Source organism: Argopecten irradians, chromosome 8 (genome assembly GCF_041381155.1).
Source record: "Argopecten irradians isolate NY chromosome 8, Ai_NY, whole genome shotgun sequence".
Taxonomy (NCBI): domain Eukaryota; kingdom Metazoa; phylum Mollusca; class Bivalvia; order Pectinida; family Pectinidae; genus Argopecten; species Argopecten irradians.
This window is the reverse complement of record NC_091141.1, coordinates 24,496,026-24,515,620: the sequence shown is the minus strand read 5'-3', so window position 1 is coordinate 24,515,620 and position 19,595 is coordinate 24,496,026. Positions and strand designations below refer to the sequence as shown.

Genomic DNA, 19,595 nt, shown 5'->3' with positions numbered 1-19,595 from the left:
GAGATAATGCTAACTTGAGCTGGTATAAATATTGAGATAATGCTAACTTGAGCTGGTATAGATATTGAGATAATGCTAACTTGAGCTGGTATAGATATTGAGATAATGCTAACTTGAGCTGGTATAGATATTGAGATAATGCTAACTTGACCTGGTATAAATATTGAGATAATGCTAACTTGAGCTGGTATAAATATTGAGTTAATGCTAAATTGAGCTGGTATAGATATTGAGATAATGCTAACTTGAGCTGGTATAGATATTGAGATAATGCTAAATTGAGCTGGTATAGATATTGAGATAATGCTAACTTGAGCTGGTATAGATATTGAGATAATGCTAACTTGAGCTGGTATAGATATTGAGATAATGCTAACTTGAGCTGGTATAGATATTGAGATAATGCTAACTTGAGCTGGTATAAATATTGAGATAATGCTAACTTGAGCTGGTATAAATATTGAGATAATGCTAACTTGAGCTGGTATAGATATCGAGATAATGCTAACTTGAGCTGGTATAGATATTGAGATAATGCTAAATTGAGCTGGTATAGATATTGAGATAATGCTAACTTGAGCTGGTATAGATATTGAGATAATGCTAAAATGAGCTGGTATAGATATTGAGTTAATGCTAAAATGAGCTGGTATAGATATTGAGATAATGCTAAAATGAGCTGGTATAGATATTGAGTTAATGCTAAAATGAGCTGGTATAGATATTGAGTTAATGCTAAAATGAGCTGGTATAGATATTGAGATAATGCTAACTTGAGCTGGTATAGATATTGAGATAATGCTAACTTGAGCTGGTATAGATATTGAGATAATGCTAACTTGAGCTGGTATAGATATTGAGATAATGCTAACTTGAGCTGGTATAGATATTGAGATAATGCTAACTTGAGCTGGTATAAGATATTGAGATAATGCTAACTTGAGCTGGTATAGATATTGAGATAATGCTAACTTGAGCTGGTATAAGATATTGAGATAATGCTAACTTGAGCTGGTATAAATATTGAGATAATGCTAACTTGAGCTGGTATAGATATTGAGATAATGCTAACTTGAGCTGGTATAGATATTGAGATAATGCTAACTTGAGCTGGTATAGAGTATTGAGATTAATGCTAACTTGAGCTGGTATAAATATTGAGATAATGCTAACTTGAGCTGGTATAGATATTGAGATAATGCTAACTTGAGCTGGTATAATATTGAGATAATGCTAACTTGAGCTGGTATAGATATCGAGATAATGCTAACTTGAGCTGGTATAGATATTGAGATAATGCTAAATTGAGCTGGTATAGATATTGAGATAAAGCTAACTTGAGCTGGTATAAATATTGAGATAATGCTAACTTGAGCTGGTATAGATATTGAGATAATATAGAGCTAACTTGAGCTGGTATAAATTGAGATAATGCTAACTTGATGGTATAATATTGAGATAATGCTAACTTGAGCTGGTATAAATATTGAGATAATGCTAACTTGAGCTACTAGCTGGTATAAATATTGAGATAATGCTAAATTGAGCTGGTATAATGATAATGTAACTGAGCTGGTATAATGCTAAATTGAGCTGGTATAGATATTGAGATAATGCTAAATTGAGCTGGTATAGATATTGAGATAATGCTAACTTGAGCTGGTATAGATATTGAGATAATGCTAACTTGAGCTGGTATAAATATTGAGGATAATGCTAACTTGAGCTGGTATAAATATTGAGATAATGCTAACTTGAGCTGGTATAGATATTGAGATAATGCTAACTTGACCTGGTATAGATATTGAGATAATGCTAACTTGAGCTGGTATAGATATTGAGATAATGCTAACTTGAGGTATAAGATATTGCTAATGCTAATTGAGCTGGTATAAATATTGAGATAATGCTAACTTGAGCTGGTATAGATATTGAGATAATGCTAATTGAGCTGGTAAATATTGAGATATATCTGAGATAATGCTAACTTGAGCTGTTATAGATATTGAGATAATGCTAACTTGAGCTGGTAAAGTATTGAGATAATGCTAACTTGAGCTGGATAGATAATGAGATAATGCTAACTTGAGCTGGTATAGATATCGAGATAATGCTAACTTGAGCTGGTATAGAATATTGAGATAATGCTAACTTGAGCTGGTATAATATCGAGCTTAATGCTAACTTGAGCTGGTATAGATATTGAGATAATGCTAACTTGAGCTGTATGAGATAATGATACTTAATAGTTTGTGTACTTTGTTAAATTACTATTGTAGTGTATCAATAGATATGTCCTGGTAGATCAGTAAAACCAATAGTATATTACATAGCATACCATGTGGTAGCTTATTGTCATATGGATGGTATCCAACGCAATGGCCACAATATCAAAATGTCAGAAAGCTGGGATAAATGAAGTGAACGCAGATGATAAGGTTAACGGGAGGTTAACCGGTGGGGTGATGAGGGTAACCAATGGGGAGGTGGGGAGGGGTTTTATGAAAAAGGTTGGTGATAGGTTGGAGGAGGGGTGTGGGAAGGGTAAACAATGGGCAACCAATGGGGTTGGGGACGGGTGATATGGGGGGGAGGGTGGGGGAAGGGGATGATGGAAGGATAACAGATGGGTGAGGGTTGGGGAGGGGGTGATGGGAAAGGGTAACCAATGGGGTGATGGTGGGAAGGGGTGGGAGGATAAACAGATTGGAGGGGGGGAGGGTGATGGAAGGGTAACCAATGGGGTGATGGTGGGGAAGGGGTGATGGGAGGATAACAGATGGGTGAGGGGTGGGGAAGGGTGATGGGAGGATAACAGATTCGGTGAGGGTTGGGGAGGGTGTGATGGAAGGGTAACCAATGGGGTGAGGGTGGGGAAGGGGTGATGGGAGGATAACAGATTCGGTGAGGGTTGGGGAGGGGTGATGGGAGGGTAACCAATGGGGTGATGGTGGGGAAGGGGTGATAAACAGATTCGGTGAGGGTTGGGGAGGGGTGATGGGAGGGTAACCAATGGGGTGAGGGTGGGGAAGGGGTGATGGCAGGATAACAGATTCGGTGAGGGTTGGGGAGGGGTGATGGGAGGATAACAGATTTGGTGAGGGTTGGGGAGGGGTGATGGGAGGGTAACCAATAGGGTGATGGTGGGGAAGGGGTGATGGAAGGATAACAGATTCGGTGAGGGTTGGGGAGGGGTGATGGGAGGGTAACCGATGGGGAAGGGGTGGATGGGAGGATAACAGATTCGGTGAGGGTTGGGGAGGGGTGATGGGAGGGTAACCAATGGGGTGATGGTGGGGAAGGGGTGATGGGAGGATAACAGATTCGGTGAGGGTTGGGGAGGGGTGATGGGAAGGTAACAGATGGGGTGAGAATTGGGGAGGGAAGATGGGAGGGTAACAGATGGGGTGAGGGTTGGGGAGGGGTGATGGGAGGGTAACCAATGGGATGATGGTGGGGAAGGGGTGATGGCAGGATAACAGATTCCGTGAGGGTTGGGGAGGGGTGATGGGAAGGTAACAGATGGGGTGAGAATTGGGGAGGGAAGATGGGAGGGTAACAGATGGGGTGAGGGTTGGGGAGGAGTGATGGGAGGGTAACCAATGGGATGATGGTGGGGAAGGGGTGATGGCAGGATAACAGATTCGGTGAGGGTTGGGGAGGGGGGATTGGAGGGTAACAGATTCGGTGAGGGTTGGGGAGGGGTGATGGGAAGGTAACAGATGGGGTGATGGAGGTAACAGAATTGGGGAGGGAAGATGGGAGGGTAACAGATGGGGTGAGGGTTGGGGAGGGGTAATGGGAGGGTAACCAATGGGGTGAGGGTGGGGAAGGGGTGATGGGAGGATAACAGATTCCGTGAGGGTTGGGGAGGGGTGATGGGAGGGTAACAGATGGGGTGAGAATTGGGGAGGGAAGATGGGAGGGTAACAGATGGGGTGAGGGTTGGAGAGGAGGGATTGGAGGGTAACAGATTTGGTGAGGGTGGGGGAGGGGTAACAGATGGGGTGAGGATAGGGGAGGGGTGATGGAAATGATTTCTATACTGCAATCTCTTTATCAATTATGAATCAAAATTATTTATCTATAAATGTAGATACTTGCTATCATATATCCAATCATTATTTATAATAACAGTTTACTTGAATTCCATCTGTAATTGCGAGCAGATGCCATACAGTAGTGACTCCTCAAAACCCTATAAATATGCACTTAAGTGGTTTTCTTTGCTAATCTGTTTAGGAGAGACATTGTTGCATGTAAATGTCAAGGACAAGTTATTTTTAGATCATACATGCTTAATGACATGTGATAGAATTTCAACAGCTAAAGTTAATTACCTCTTCAGAAGTTTTTGTTGCCTTTGGACTGTTAAGATTTCAAGCTGTGATTTGAAGATTGGCTACAAGCTTTGATGTAAAAATTAGGCAGTAGATGAAATTTAAAACAAGAATGAATATTTTTGTGAGGTGATTGATTAAGTTTCACAGATGATAATTTTGATCTCGTAATTAATTGACTAACAGTACAGGAGTAATAATTGTGGCAACACAATTAATTAAACTAATTAAGATCATTTATACAATCATAATATACATAAATTAATTATTTGCAAACAAACTGAATTTGTGGATACATGTATATAAACTCTCTGGAATTTAGCATTATTGTATTTAAATTGAATTACCAGAACATCACCCCCATGCCTGAAGCCAAAGATTGTCTATAGGGAGTTTATTAAGCAGTTTATTAGATATTCTGTCAGCTGATCATTCTGATACTAATCACAATACCAGTATTTGTTTAATTCAGCCTCAGTATCATTTTGCAGTATGACTGTCCTACGAATCAGTGGTTTTCCACCAACATTCCATTCTTAAATTTGTTCCTCTGGTTTATTAGCTTGTAGTGATGGGAATCGATAAAAAATTGATAATCGGAATGTTAAAATCGATCGATTATTGATTATACCAGGTAATTGGTTTTCAATTTCAGGAAATAATTGCTCTACTTATTGGAATGAAACACTATTCTGAGATTTTTGCGATGTATAACTATGTTTACCTAGCATTAGAAGTAACTATGAATATCACTTGAATCATGAGGTAATAGTGTGGTAAGAAAGCATGTCCACTGCGATTGACTATTAATGTTTCATGATGGATACTGTACTGTATGGGAACAATGTCTGTAGGGTAATAAGAATGGACTAATTATTCAGCTGACTTATGATAAATAGTTTCGTGACACAAATCTAAAGATTGAGAAACATTTAAAAAAAATTCTGATTAATTGTTTTACAAAGTCTTAATCGATGATTGGGTTTTTAATTGTTTTTCAACTAATTTTCGATTTTTTCGATCATCGGCCCATCACTATTGGCTTGATTAAATAGCTTGATTAAATAGTTTGCACTAATAAAGCACATTATATTGTGGTTGTAATTAGGCCTCAGCTCAAAGAATGTTTTTCGTTAGTTGGATTATAAACTGCATTCCCGATTTCCAGTGAGAAAGAAGTTGTGGCTTAATGGTAATCCGAAAAATACTTTTCTACAAAAAGATAACATATTGGAATGTAAACTTTATATTCTAATATACTGTCAACTTACTTACGTTATTGCAATCAAATTTAGGCACAAAAATGATTTTAAACAGAAAGCAAATGCAGTCATGAATTCTTTATATCAATTGCTATGCTAATGACTGCAAAAAGTCATCAATATTTCAGCTTAAAATGTCTAGAATGGGATTGAACTGGGTCAAACATAAGTGACCAAATAGCTAAATTGGTAGAGTATTTGCTAAGTGTTCGGAGGTCTGGGGTTCAAGCCCTAGTTTGGCTACTACATTTTCTCCTCTCCTGTTACATAAGAGCTATATATTTATATGTTATCAGTATTTTGAAATTTCAAATCCCATTCTCTTCACCTTTAAGATTTAAAAATCTGTCTTAGCATTCATAGAAATTCATAGAATGATTATGTAGTAATCAAATGAAGAGATGTTGACTGTCACTCTCTAAGACACTAGATTCTGAAATGTTACCTTTTGAGTATAGTTTATTGTCTAATACCTTGTGTAAGCTCAACATCTCCTATGCTTGCCCTACTGTTTTGCACCAAGAATTATGTAACATGCAATAAATTGCAAGAGAAAGAAGTCATTTCATCTTGTATAAAGTTTTAAAATGGAGTCTGTCCAGTATATCTTGAGCTGAAGGGTTGCTAAGAAGGAGGCGTGTTACAGGATAGGTAAGATTGGACTGGGCCGATCATCAGCGACCACAGGTAGCTCGATCGGTAAATTAAAGCATCTGGCTATGTGTTAGGAGGTTCTGTGTTCGAGCCCATGACTGGCCCCTACATCTGTTCCTTGTAACACTTATCCATATGACTCTGTAAGAGGAGGGACATAGATAAGGCATAGTTCTAGAAATCTTCATGAAAATAGAGGTGGTTTATTTTCAAGCAGGATTTCAGGATCTCAGTATTTCTGATCAGATATATATATACAGTACTCCTGATATTATAGGAAGAAAATGTAAACAAAAAATCTGGTATAATTGTGAAAAACGTAATCAATAGGGGTTGGATTGCTAAATAAACATCAGATTTTTATTTTGGATTCAATAATATCCTGTGTACTTACGATATACATACAAGTGTTCACGTACCGACTGTCGAACCGTTGGATCAATATCTGTGTGTGTATGAAGGTTACGTAGCAAGAGGGAGATTGTGCTTGCTGACTGGCAAGTAATTGTCTCATTTCCATTCTGGCCGCATTAAATGGACGAGAATTGGTCTTACTGGAGTTTTCAACACAGAACCATTCTGCTGCTTTCGTCAATACATGACTGCACCTGTTTTACTGTTCCATCCTCACGTGTACATCCACACAGCAGATCAATGGAATCGTTGTGCCAGTTCTAGGAATGAGAATTCAAGCCTCTTTTTCATTTCATTGATGGAATTTTTGGTAGAATTAAATGTTTTCATTTTCTTTTTCCAGTTTCCAGCTGGACACAATGCCATATGTTATGCCAAATTATGAATGTATAATTTGCTCACAATTCTTCATTTACTGTCTATTATAAATGAGAATACAGAATATACCTTACCTAATACCTGTTGTGATATATATACCTGATCTCATACCTCTTGTGGTAAAGGTATATAAACCTGATCTCATAATTGTTGTGGTAAATATACCTGATTTCATACCTGTTGTGGTATATACCTGATCCCATACCTGTTGTGGTATATATACCTGATCTCATACCTGTTGTGGTATATATACCTGATCTCATATCTGTTGTGGTATATACCCGATCTCATACCTGTTGTGGTATATATAACCGACCTCATACCTGTTGTGGTATATATACCTGATCTCCTAATTGTTGTGGTATATATACCTGATTTCATACCTGTTGTGGTATATACCTGATCTCATACCTGTTGTGGTATATGCGTATATATACCTGATCTCATAATTGTTGTGGTATATACCTGATCTCATACCTGTTGTGGTATATGCGTATATATACCTGATCTCATAATTGTTTTGGTATATATACCTGATCTCATAATTGTTGTGGTATATATACCCGACCTCATACCTGTTGTGGTATATACCTGATCTCATAATTGTTGTGGTATATATACCTGATCTCATAATTGTTGTGGTATATACCTGATCTCATACCTGTTGTGGTATATATACCTGACCTCATACCTGTTGTGGTATATATACCTGATCTCATACCTGTTGTGGTATATATACCTGATCTCATAATTGTTGTGGTATATATACCTGATCTCATAATTGTTGTGGTATAGATACCTGATCTCATATCTGTTGTGGTATATACCTGATCTCATACCTGTTGTGGTATATATACCTGACCTCATACCTGTTGTGGTATATATACCTGATCTCATACCTGTTGTGGTATATATACCTGACCTCATACCTGTTGTGGTATATATACCTGATCTCATACCTGTTGTGGTATATATACCTGATCTCATACCTGTTGTGGTATATATACCTGACCTCATACCTGTTGTGGTATATATACCCGACCTCATACCTGTTGTGGTATATACCTGATCTCATACCTGTTGTGGTATATATACCTGATCTCATAATTGTTGTGGTATATATACCTGATTTCATATCTGTTGTGGTATATACCTGATCTCATACCTGTTGTGGTATATATACCTGACCTCATACCTGTTGTGGTATATATACCTGATCTCATACCTGTTGTGGTATATATACCTGATCTCATATCTGTTGTGGTATATACCTGATCTCATACCTGTTGTGGTATATATACCTGACCTCATACCTGTTGTGGTATATATACCTGACCTCATACCTGTTGTGGTATATATACCTGATCTCATACCTGTTGTGGTATATATACCTGATTTCATAATTGTTGTGGTATATGTACCAGATTTCAAACCTGTTAAGGTATATACCTGATCTCATATCTGTTGTGGTATATACCTGATCTCATACCTGTTGTGGTATATCAGTATGGAGTGATCTCAGCCTCTGGGAAACTATTTATAGTGAGTGACTTCAGCCTCTGTTATATCCTATTTGTAGTGAGTGGCCTTAGCCTCTGATAACCTATTTGTAGTGAGTGGCCTCAGCCTCAGATAACCTATTTGTAGTGAGTGGCCTCAGGCTCTGGTAACCTATTTGTATGGAGTGACCTCAGCCTCTGGTAACCTATTTATAGTGAGTGGCCTCAGCCTCTGGTAACCTATTTATAGTGAGTGGCCTCAGCCTCTGGTAACCTATTTGTAGTGAGTGGCCTCAGCCTCTGGTAACCTATTTATAGTGAGTGGCCTCAGCCTCTGGTAACCTATTTATAGTGAGTGGCCTCAGCCTCTGGTAACCTATTTGTAGTGAGTGGCCTCAGCCTCTGGCTATAACCTATTATTGAGTGGCCTCAGCCTCTGGTAACCTATTTATAGTGAGTGGCCTCAGCTCTGGTAACTATTTAGTGAGTGGCCTCAGCCTCTGTACATTTATAGTGAGTGGCCTCAGCCTCTGGTAACCTATTTATAGTGAGTGGCCTCAGCCTCTGGTATTATGGTACCTATTTATAGTGAGTGGCCTCAGGCTCTGGTAACCTATTTATAGTGAGTGGCCTCAGCCTCTGGTAACCTATTTATAGTGAGTGGCCTCAGGCTCTGGTAACCTATTTGTAGTGAGTGGCCTCAGCCTCTGGTAACCTATTTGTAGTGAGTGGCCTCAGGCTCTGTAACCTATTTGTAAGCCTACCTATTGAGTGGCTCTCAGTGTGAGTGGCCTCAGCCTCTGGTAACCTATTTGTAGTGAGTGGCCTCAGGCTCTGGTAACCTATTTATAGTGAGTGGCCTCAGGCTCTGGTAACCTATTTATAGTGAGTGGCCTCAGGCTCTGGTAACCTATTTATAGTGAGTGGCCTCAGGCTCTGGTAACCTATTTATAGTGAGTGGCCTCAGGCTCTGGTAACCTATTTGTAGTGAGTGGCCTCAGGCTCTGGTAACCTATTTGTAGTGAGTGGCCTCAGGCTCTGGTAACCTATTTGTAGTGAGTGGCCTCAGGCTCTGGTAACCTATTTATAGTGAGTGGCCTCAGGCTCTGGTAACCTATTTATAGTGAGTGGCCTCAGGCTCTGGTAACCTATTTATAGTGAGTGGCCTCAGGCTCTGGTAACCTATTTGTATGGAATGGCCTCAGCCTCTGGTAACCTATTTGTAATGAGTGGCCTCAGCCTTTGGTAACCTATTTGTAGTGAGTGACCTCAGGCTCTGGTAACCTATTTGTATGAAGTGGTCTTATGTTGTGGCCTTTCTGTATAAACTACCAGGTAATGACATCCTATCTGTAGGATATTTATTGATGTTGTAGAGAAAGCCCCATGATATTACTGCTTCAATTCATCTTCTGTTGACTTGATTGCTTTTCCAAACTTCCAGGTAGCCTTGACAGTAAGGCACCATTAGTAAGTCAGGAAAACATGTTATTTCTCCAAACTGTACCCCTTTCATCTGGGTATATACAAGATTTAACTTCCTCTTCCCATTGTCATATGAGTGTTTCATTTCTAGATACCCAGGATTTTAGATACTGTAAATGGACTTATTTAGGTGTAGTCAATTTTAAGTGCAAATGCAAAAAAAACACCACTGTAAATTGTGATTAATATAAGCGCAGAATGAAAAATTGGGCAATTTCTTGGTTCCATACGGAAAATAAAGAAATACCCGTTTACAAAATTTAGTGCTGGACATGAATTAGTGCTTTAAAGACCGTGAGAAAATTTATCTTAAATCACCATATAGTTGCTCAAACAGGAGTAATTTCCAACATGACTCAGTAATGATGTTTTAAAAGAGGTAGAAAAATGCACAGGTAGATGGAGTTCGAACCCAAGAACTCAGTGGAATCTCTGTCGATTAAGTTACCCGTCATGTACCGGTTACCGTTACCAGTGATCAACCTAATCAAGAACTGTGACCATTGAGGAAAGTTGACTATAGGGGCTAGATGGTGTTGTAATATGCATATTGCTTACTTATGACAGCAGAACTTTGTCCTATTACATCATGTATTGGTAATGAGGCTTGAAATGTTGTGATATATTTTTTTTATCTCCCTCATGATGGCTAAAAGGAGGTGATGTCATTGAAGACCTACAGTGGTATATGTAGAAGTATACATTAGAAGGTTGTATCATAACCTGCCTCTAGCTAACTGGCTGGGGACTGAAAGTTTCTACCAGAGTTTGTGCACTAGAGTTTATTTAGCACCTTTATCTCACGATCAGTAAAAACAAGACAAGGGAGGAAGAACATCGGAGATTGCCATCTTCGTTTGGAAGGAAATCAAACATCACGGTGTTATGTTGATGATACAGACATAGCTATCATGAAAGAGAATGTTATCTTCTTGTTCGTTTGTTTTTTTTGTAGAGGTCAATAGACGTGAATGGGCTACAATTTCACCAGTATCAAAAGAATCACTGCTCAAAGCAAATGTGTTCAGTTTTGCGATATGAAAATTTTGATTTTAAGAGACACCTGTTTCAGAAAACCCTTTCGTAACCAGCTTGAAAGAGGTTTATTTTAAGTTACGTTGGCAACACTACACAGCAAAACTGTTTTGAAATAAATAAATTATTGAAACTTTACCCATTTCTGATCAGCTGACATAGATAGCCGGCTTTTTTTTGTATATTTCAATACTAATCCAGAATTTGATCCCATCTACAGAAGATATAGACAGTTACCACTACAGCTTAAATATTATTGACTTCGATTAAACATTCCCTCCTCAAGCATAGTAGGCCCCATGGGCCTCTTGTTGATGTAATGTGAAATATAAGCCTCCATTTTACTACTTCTCTCAATACTGTTTTGATTAGTGGTAAAAAAAATGAATTGCAGGTGTAATAGAAAAAGTGATAGTGGATGAGTAATGGTTCGGCTAGACTGCTGTGTGGGGAGGAGAGAAAGTTGGGGAGCTCCTAGTATCTGGGGATTCCGGGTGTAAGATAAGGATATATCAGTTCCAGTACAAGATTAGTAAAGCTGCACCACTGAACTCATTGATGGAAACCCAGCACTCTCTCCATGGGAGGTAACTCAATCACCCCTGCAGACAAATTTGAACTCTTCCAGTTTGAAAGCAGGAGCAGTTCATTGCATAATTAGAGGGATTGATGAGTTGATATCATAGTTCCTGGTTCAGTACAGCTTTTATGTTAAGTGTCTATCTTTGAGATATCACCTTTGCTTCCCTGTAGTGTAGTTTAATAGGAAAGCGAGCTGCAGGCATGTTATAGGGTAACAATACTTTGATGGCAGATGCATTATATTAAATTTTTTATCTATAACATTTGTAGCGGAGATACATTGATGGTGCAAACAGGTCTATTTATAGATACATCTGTTTAATGATACATGCCTATAGGCCAGGTGAGAAGATACATTTTTGTGGACGGTGATAATGATGATTATGATTGTGGAGGATTAGGAAAGGGCCACACGACTATACCCACCCAATGTTTAAAGGGCCGTTACCTTTCTGAAAAAAAAAAAATTCTTCAAAACTATACTAACATTAGGAAATTTATGTTGGTGGCCTAAGATGAGGTTACAACACCACAAAAATACAAATATTCCTCTGTAATCTATGTTAACCTTGACGATTCATTTACCATCTGACGCAGTGGTAGTCATGCTATAAATTAGGATTACGGTGGCAAATATAATATGACATGTGTTATGAAAATTAACATTTAATTTATTTTAATTGAATTGTTCAAAAGGTGAGGATAAATGTAGTTTTACCGTGAAACTAATAACAACTTAACAAAATTATCAATCTCATTTTACATTACCATTTTAAAAATCAAAAGTGATTCGGAAAGGTTGTGGCCTTTAATTATATAGCGTGCCTGATATACTATACATATTAATACATTTATACAGTATCCCTATATGGTACAATGCAGTGTGATAATCAATACCATTAATTGTAAATTTTGGGGACCGTGGCATTCATTCAGTCTCAGTGGATTCTGATAATGATATTGTCAGCAGGAGAGACAGTAGAGTAGGAGGACATCAGATGACGATTTTCTGGTCGACTCATTTTAAAAGGATCACTTATGACTATTGTCAAGTTCATGTAGACTGACAAATCAATATTTCGCAGGTAATAAAACCGCTATGAATATGAAATTTTTCAGATTGACTGGTGACTGTTAATGATAGAGCCTCTATCAAGCGTTTCTGGTAGTGCATGTTCTTAGTGTCAGGAATTTATACCTTTGGCAGCTATTTTAATATTTTTGTAAGGTAGTTAGTACTACAATCACCATGCAGTTCCATGCTATGTCAAGTGTGGCAGCAGTGTCTTAACGTTAAATTCTTTTGGCCATTATACTTTCACTATTGTATTGAAGGATCGCAGGCTGTCAATCAACTGTCTAGGTACTGCATATTCATGGGACTTTACATTTTGTTTTGTATATGCTACTACATTTGTTTTGAAAATGAATAGGTACATGTGTGTTCGAGCACAAAGCGTGGCAACATAATGCCTGGCGATCAGTCAATTTCAAAGCTGAGAGTTTTTGTCGCAGTAAAATGCCAGTTACCAGCTATGTGGGTTGTATACTTTTCTCCAGGAACTCCAGTTTCCTTTGCCAGCAAAAATATAAAATGTGCTTATATTGGAACAAATGCTTATTTTTGTAATGCTGTATTAATTGGTACTCCAATAAGATCCATTGTTATTTCGCTTATTAGTGTCATATTTTGGAGTACTGCAGTATCTTAGATATAATTATTGCGATAAGATTCAATGTTATTTTGTTTATTTAAGTGTCATATTTTGGAGTACTGCAGTATTCTATAGTTATTGCGGTAAGATCCAATGTTATTTCGTTATAGTGTCATATTTTGGAGCACTGCAGTATTTCATAGTAAATGCTATAAGATCCAATGTTATTTCGTTATAGTGTCATATTTTGGAGTACTGCAGTATTTTATAGTTATTGTGTTTTAAGATCCAATATGACTTCATTATTAGGGCCCCGCATCGAGATGCGGGTGCCCTATAGTAATCAGGTTGTCCGTCCGTCTGTCCGTCTGTCCGTCCGTCCGTCTGTCCGTCCGTCCGTCCGTCTGTCCGTTTTTTTTCTTTTGCACATTAATGATGGAAGGGAGTGGAGTATTTTCCCCATATTTTACATGATGATTCCCCATCCATCCTAGATCTGCTTTGGCAATTTTTCAGGCTGAAATTAAATGAAAAAATCGGCCATCTTGGATTTTAACATTTAAAAAAATCACAATGTTGTTGCTTTTAACTGATAAACATTTTGTTATAACATTATGATGCAAAGTTGTTCAGAATTAAACAAGGAGTTGACTGTCCAAAGGTAAGGTCATGGGCCAAGGTTACTAAGTCAAAGGTCAAGGTCAAATTTATTTGAGTTAATTGTATGCTCTTAATGTAATGTTAGCTTGGAATCAGGATTCAAGTTAAATATTTGGAAGACTTTTTCCAAAGAATTATAATAATGTACCATCATCGGTTTCCCAATTAATGTTGACATTAATTATTTATTAGCAACATATAGCTAACACGGAAGAATTCGTTGTCAAAATACTACTTTTCCACTTAAGCACGTCAGACACATAGTGGGGCCCTTTCTGACGTGTCAGTGTTCTAGTTAGTGTCATATTTTGGTAAGCCTAGGTACCAGCTCAATCATGATATTAGGCTAAAGTTACATTCATACCAAAGCTGTTGGGCAGTATAGTACTGAATCAATTATCATTGATAAGCTACTTTATTGAATTACAACAGAACGTCTGGGCCTGTTCCTTGCCAATATCTCCAGGAGACTTAATACACATGCAGGCACGTTCTTCTGTTACAGATCACCATTTCTCTATTAATTGAAATCTCTGGTCTTGTTCAATCAGCAGCACAGTTTGGATTTATGTTATTTTGTGTCTTATTAATAGCCAAGGTCATTAAAGGACATTGCGAAATGAGGAGGCAGAGGAAAGCCTTAAGAGTACATTAAGAAAACTCATTGACTTATTGTCAATACCTATTTGTCCCTGCAATGAAATTGGAGGTGAGGAGTAGTGGTGAATGTGAGGGAATAGTGTTAGCCATGTCTATTCTGACAGGGTAGGTTGTGACCTCTTACATTCACTATTGATATAAGGGTAAGGAAGCATTATGTCTTACCAATATCTCTATTACATTATATCTGTATTATTATACCCCCCACACCAAAGACGAGGTTAAAGAGGGGGGTATACTGGAATCGGGTCGTCCATCTATCTGTCTGTAGACACAACTTTGTCCATCCAACTCCTCCTAAACTACAGATTTTTATAAAATTTTGTACACAGAACCCTGACATAAAGAGGAGTTGAGTAAACTATATAGGGGTCTGCAATGGTGTTATTACTAAATTTGTCGAGTTGTGACTTGACAGTCAAATATATACATACCAGATAGCTCAATCTGTATCTCTCGAGAACATCCAGCTAGTGTTCTGAGGTCTGGGTTTGAACACCTTTTTGGTTTTGCCTTTTAGCTTCAGGTCAGGATGACCTACTGTCATCATTCACCATCTGTCGTCAGGCGCAATGCGCCGGTTGCCATGCGCCGTGCGCTTTGAGTAAACTTTTCATTTAAACAACTTCTCCTCAATAATCGAAAGGCCAAGGATACTCAAATTAGGCCTGCAGCATGCTGGGCTGAAGGGCTACCAAGTTTGTACAAATGAATGACCTTGACCTTCATTCAAGGTCACAGGGGTAAAATTGGCTAAAATTCTTTAAACAACTTCTTGTGAATAACTAACAGGCCTAGAGACTTGATATTGGGCTTGTGACATGATGGAATGAATGGCTACCAAGTTTCTTAAAATTAATGACCTTGACCTTCATTCAAGGTCACAGGGGTCAAATAGGCTTCTTATTAATAACTAAGAGGTCTAGAGGCTTCTTATTACTAACTAAGAGGCCTAGAGACCTGATATTGAGCCTATGGTAGCTTGGAAGAATGGCTACCAAGTTTGTTCAAGTGAATGACCTTGACCTTCATTCAAGGTCACAGGGGTCAAAAATGCTAAAATCTTTAAATGACCTCTTGTAAATAACTAAGAGGCCTAGAGACTGGATATTGGATTTGTAGCATGGTGGGGATCAAGGGACCTTCATTCATGGTCTAATACATTAAATATATAGGAACCTGAACTTCTTATAAAAGAGATGACGGTTAAGGCCCATGGGCCTCTTGTTTTCTCTCCTACTCCATACATAATACATATAATAGTACATACCACAAAATATGGAGGACATATGTACAGTGATAATTTTAGTACAGGGGATGAAAACGTTCATGTACATAATGAAGTGAAGAAAATGTTCATTTTCATTTCAGTAATACGTTACCATAACTTTAGTATGCAAATACGAACCTACACCCATCTTTGTAGCCCCAACAAACATAAGATCTGAGAATCCGGTCTCCCTACCGTACCTCATCTCGTTCTCGACGAGAGTAACATAGAGTGGTCTCCCTTCCTCTTTCCTTTATGGCGCTACACAGCTCGGACGGCTATTGAATTGTGTCAATTTTCTTTCGCTGTTTAGGTCCATTTATTTGACGTTTTTAGTCAATGTTCATGTTCTTTATGAAGTGATGAAAACATTCATTTATGAAAATGTTCATGTACATAATAGATAGGTGTTGGGACACACACCACAATGAAAGATGGATTTATTTATTTGAACACTCGACTGTCAAGTTTTTACAGAAAGGGCAGCTGAAAGGTTAAAGTAAAAAAAATATAGTAAAGTTTAAAATTTAGATTTAGATTGATGTTCAGTTTGACTGTTGTCGAAGGCCATTTTATATGATGAATATTTTATGATCTGATGACTGAAGTGAATTAGCTCCATACATGTATTAATTATTGTGACTGCTTCAACAATTGACGATCGCCAGCTAGAGCTGTAACGAGTATCCGAGTACTCGAGTATTCACGAATTATTGAGAAAGATCGGATACGAATATTCGTTACTCCTGATATTTGTGGATCGCGATCTTTCAAAAGCAAAAAATAATACCTTCTTTAATGCTGTCATAGCTCAAAAATGTAAAGGAATGTACACTGATGTCTGAATTTCATTGATATTTTCACTTTGAAGTAGACCGGAAGTACACAAGAGCTGCGTGAAGTAAAGCTAGCAACATGTTATTTTCGTATCCACGCTTCGATGCAATGTTGTGAATTCTTCATAAAATAATAATGATAAAACATAATTTTTGAATTTTAGAGATCTATGTAAAAGATTATTATCAATTTCGTTTTCATTACGGGTCGGAAATATGTAAAAATACGAATATATTATATGAGGCTACTGCACGAGTACAGTAGATGTGAACCCCATTAAAAACGAAAGGTAGGCTAATTATGAGTCAAAATCATAAATCACCCGATTAAAAATAAAACCGTTTTTCTGTATTTGACCAAAATAAAAGTAACAATAACATTGATATGGTGATTTATGCCTTAACATGATAATTTATATACAGTGTACCATTCCACAGATGGTTTGATTTTGATTCATGCCGTAATTGATGTGCAGTAGTATTTTTGAGATGACGTCATTTCAAAATTCAAATGATTTAATTTTTTTTACAGTTACATTGACTGAATCCTGCTGTACTTCACCTGTAACTCTATTGCTTAATGATAAGGAATGTAAAATTGCTAAAAATGTTTTTATTATCAATCAAACATTTATCAATATATAAGACCATTATTGATTTATAAAATCAACAAAAACAGTTTTACTTTATTTGAATCTTTTTCTTGTATCTCACTGGTGATTTGTGGTCCGATCTGTGAATCAGCCCTATTAAAAAAGTGGGTGTTTTTTATGTTGTTGAAAAAAAATCTTTTAAATGCAAATAAATTGAAGAAAAGATACAATTAGGATCGTCCAATAGTCATGAAATGTCGTTATTATTACCGCATTACCTGTTCTGACACACCATGTACTTGTCTAATCTAATTCCTATGTATCTGCACAGCAATTCAGAAACGCATTAGTTGTACAGTTACATTACAATGTGGAAACCCTCCTGTATAATGAAAATTGATAGAAATCAGAAAAGATGATTTAATACCAAAAAGCTTTTGTTGATGTTTTCAGACGTTGTACTGTTGATCCACTGCATGCTTTTGATAGCGGTTGCTATGGATACATAATTTTATCATTTGTTGTCTGTCGGTGAAATCTTCACACTAGTTACATGGTTATCTAGGCTTTCTAAATATCACATGATTTTATTTATGTGCTTTTACTTTTGGTTTTATAAGTCTAACATCCTATTAACATGGTCATTAAAGGATAGATATGCTGGGTTTTGAAAAGGTGGTGAAAAGTTTGACTATATACCCAGCATTGGAGAAAAATCACTGGCCAGTGGTCAGTACCTGGCAACTGCCCACGTGGGATATCAAGCCTGTGACCCAGAGGTAACTGGAATGTTGAACATATTCTGTCTTTTTTATATGTATAGAGTTATCAACCATAATTATTGGGTATTGTTTTTCGCTTATTTCTGTGAGATTGTTTAATTGTTTTATCACGAGATTCTACTTATCTAAATAAGATTTTCTTAATGTTGTATGGTCTAAGACTTTTTGTCATAGAAGAAACATGAAAAGTGTTCTTCATATTTTTCTCTGCCTCTTGAAATTTTTAACTTTTCATATTAACCAACTTTTGTAAAGATTGTATCGCTAAAGTTATCTAATAATTCAGTATATGTATTGGTTTTTTTCTTCTCATGTACATATGGAAACTAGCTTTGATGGCTCTGAGTCATAGATTCTATATGTAACCATGGTCAATATGAGATACATAGGACCAGTAATCCAGAAGTCCCGAGTTTGATCCCTGATGGAGGCAGTTTATATTAAAATCCTGAACCTTTCTCAATTTTCTCTCTTTTACTTCTAGAACATAACTTCCGGTAACTTGATTTACAGTTCTTCTGCTTCTGGAAGCTCTAGATCTTCCATCTATGAGATGGAAGATCACCTGAGAAGTTTTTGTCTACTAAGAAAGCGCAAATCGAGCTGGACTCAGCATTCTGTTATATCTATGTAAAGGCCCGGTCCCACTAAAGAGCGGATTAATTACGGATGAATTTAGTTTATAAATTTTGGCCGTTCGTTGTCATCCGCAACAAAATTGGCTTAAAATAACAAATTTTCAAGTATAAATTATGGATATGTTTATAACATTCTGCGAATTTATTACGAACAAATGCGGATATTTCACGAATAAAAATGAATACAATAACGGATGCTCTCCCGTGTGGGGTACAATTGGTATAATTATCCAACAATGCGGATACGTAACAAACATTTACGAATATATAACACATAAATTGAGGAAACAGATCGGAAGTATTGCGATTGTTACAGAAATATTATGAATCTATTGATAATGCATTGCGTAGATGTAGCGGAAAGAACGGTTGTATTGCGCATGTTGGGCATCTGAATTACGGTAGGAAAAGAAGTGCACTCGGGCCTTTGGATATCGATTTTCACAACAACACGACTGCTACAAAGATAAGCAAGCTGCAACTTTCATCCTACATCCTCCAGATACAAAGAAGGTCCAGTCTGCTTCAAATTCAAATCAAAGCAAAACACTTTTTCTTTTATGTCTTTGAATTAATTTCATGACTTGAACAATTTGATTGATATGTTGTTGATACCATTGTTATGCTGCATTGGTATTATTGCCGAGGACCCATTATTACACCTGTACTTCTCGACGGACTGGAAATGATAGATAAATATGTCGATTTTTGCCATATTTATACAGTAGTTTTGGTTTACGCAACACGTTTGTTATACATTCGCAAATTATTCTCAAATCAAATGCAAAACAGACGCAATACAAACGCTGAACTCAATATACATTCGCTACAAATTATTTTGATTCGTGATGT

General features: G+C 37.3%; 1 protein-coding gene across 9 annotated transcripts in view; it reads left to right on the top strand.

Annotated features, from left to right (window-relative positions):
- Nucleotides 1–19,595, top strand: part of LOC138329944 (serine/threonine-protein kinase BRSK2-like) — a 94,987-nt gene that overhangs the window by 17,523 nt on the left and 57,869 nt on the right. The window contains exon 1 of one of the 9 annotated variants that reach the window (XM_069277241.1): nucleotides 16,160–18,102. The exons of the other annotated variants lie outside the window; for them this stretch is intronic. The gene's annotated coding sequence lies outside the window, so the exon portion shown is untranslated. Of the gene's footprint in view, nucleotides 1–16,159; nucleotides 18,103–19,595 lie in introns of those variants that run through there. 9 annotated transcript variants of the gene reach the window in all.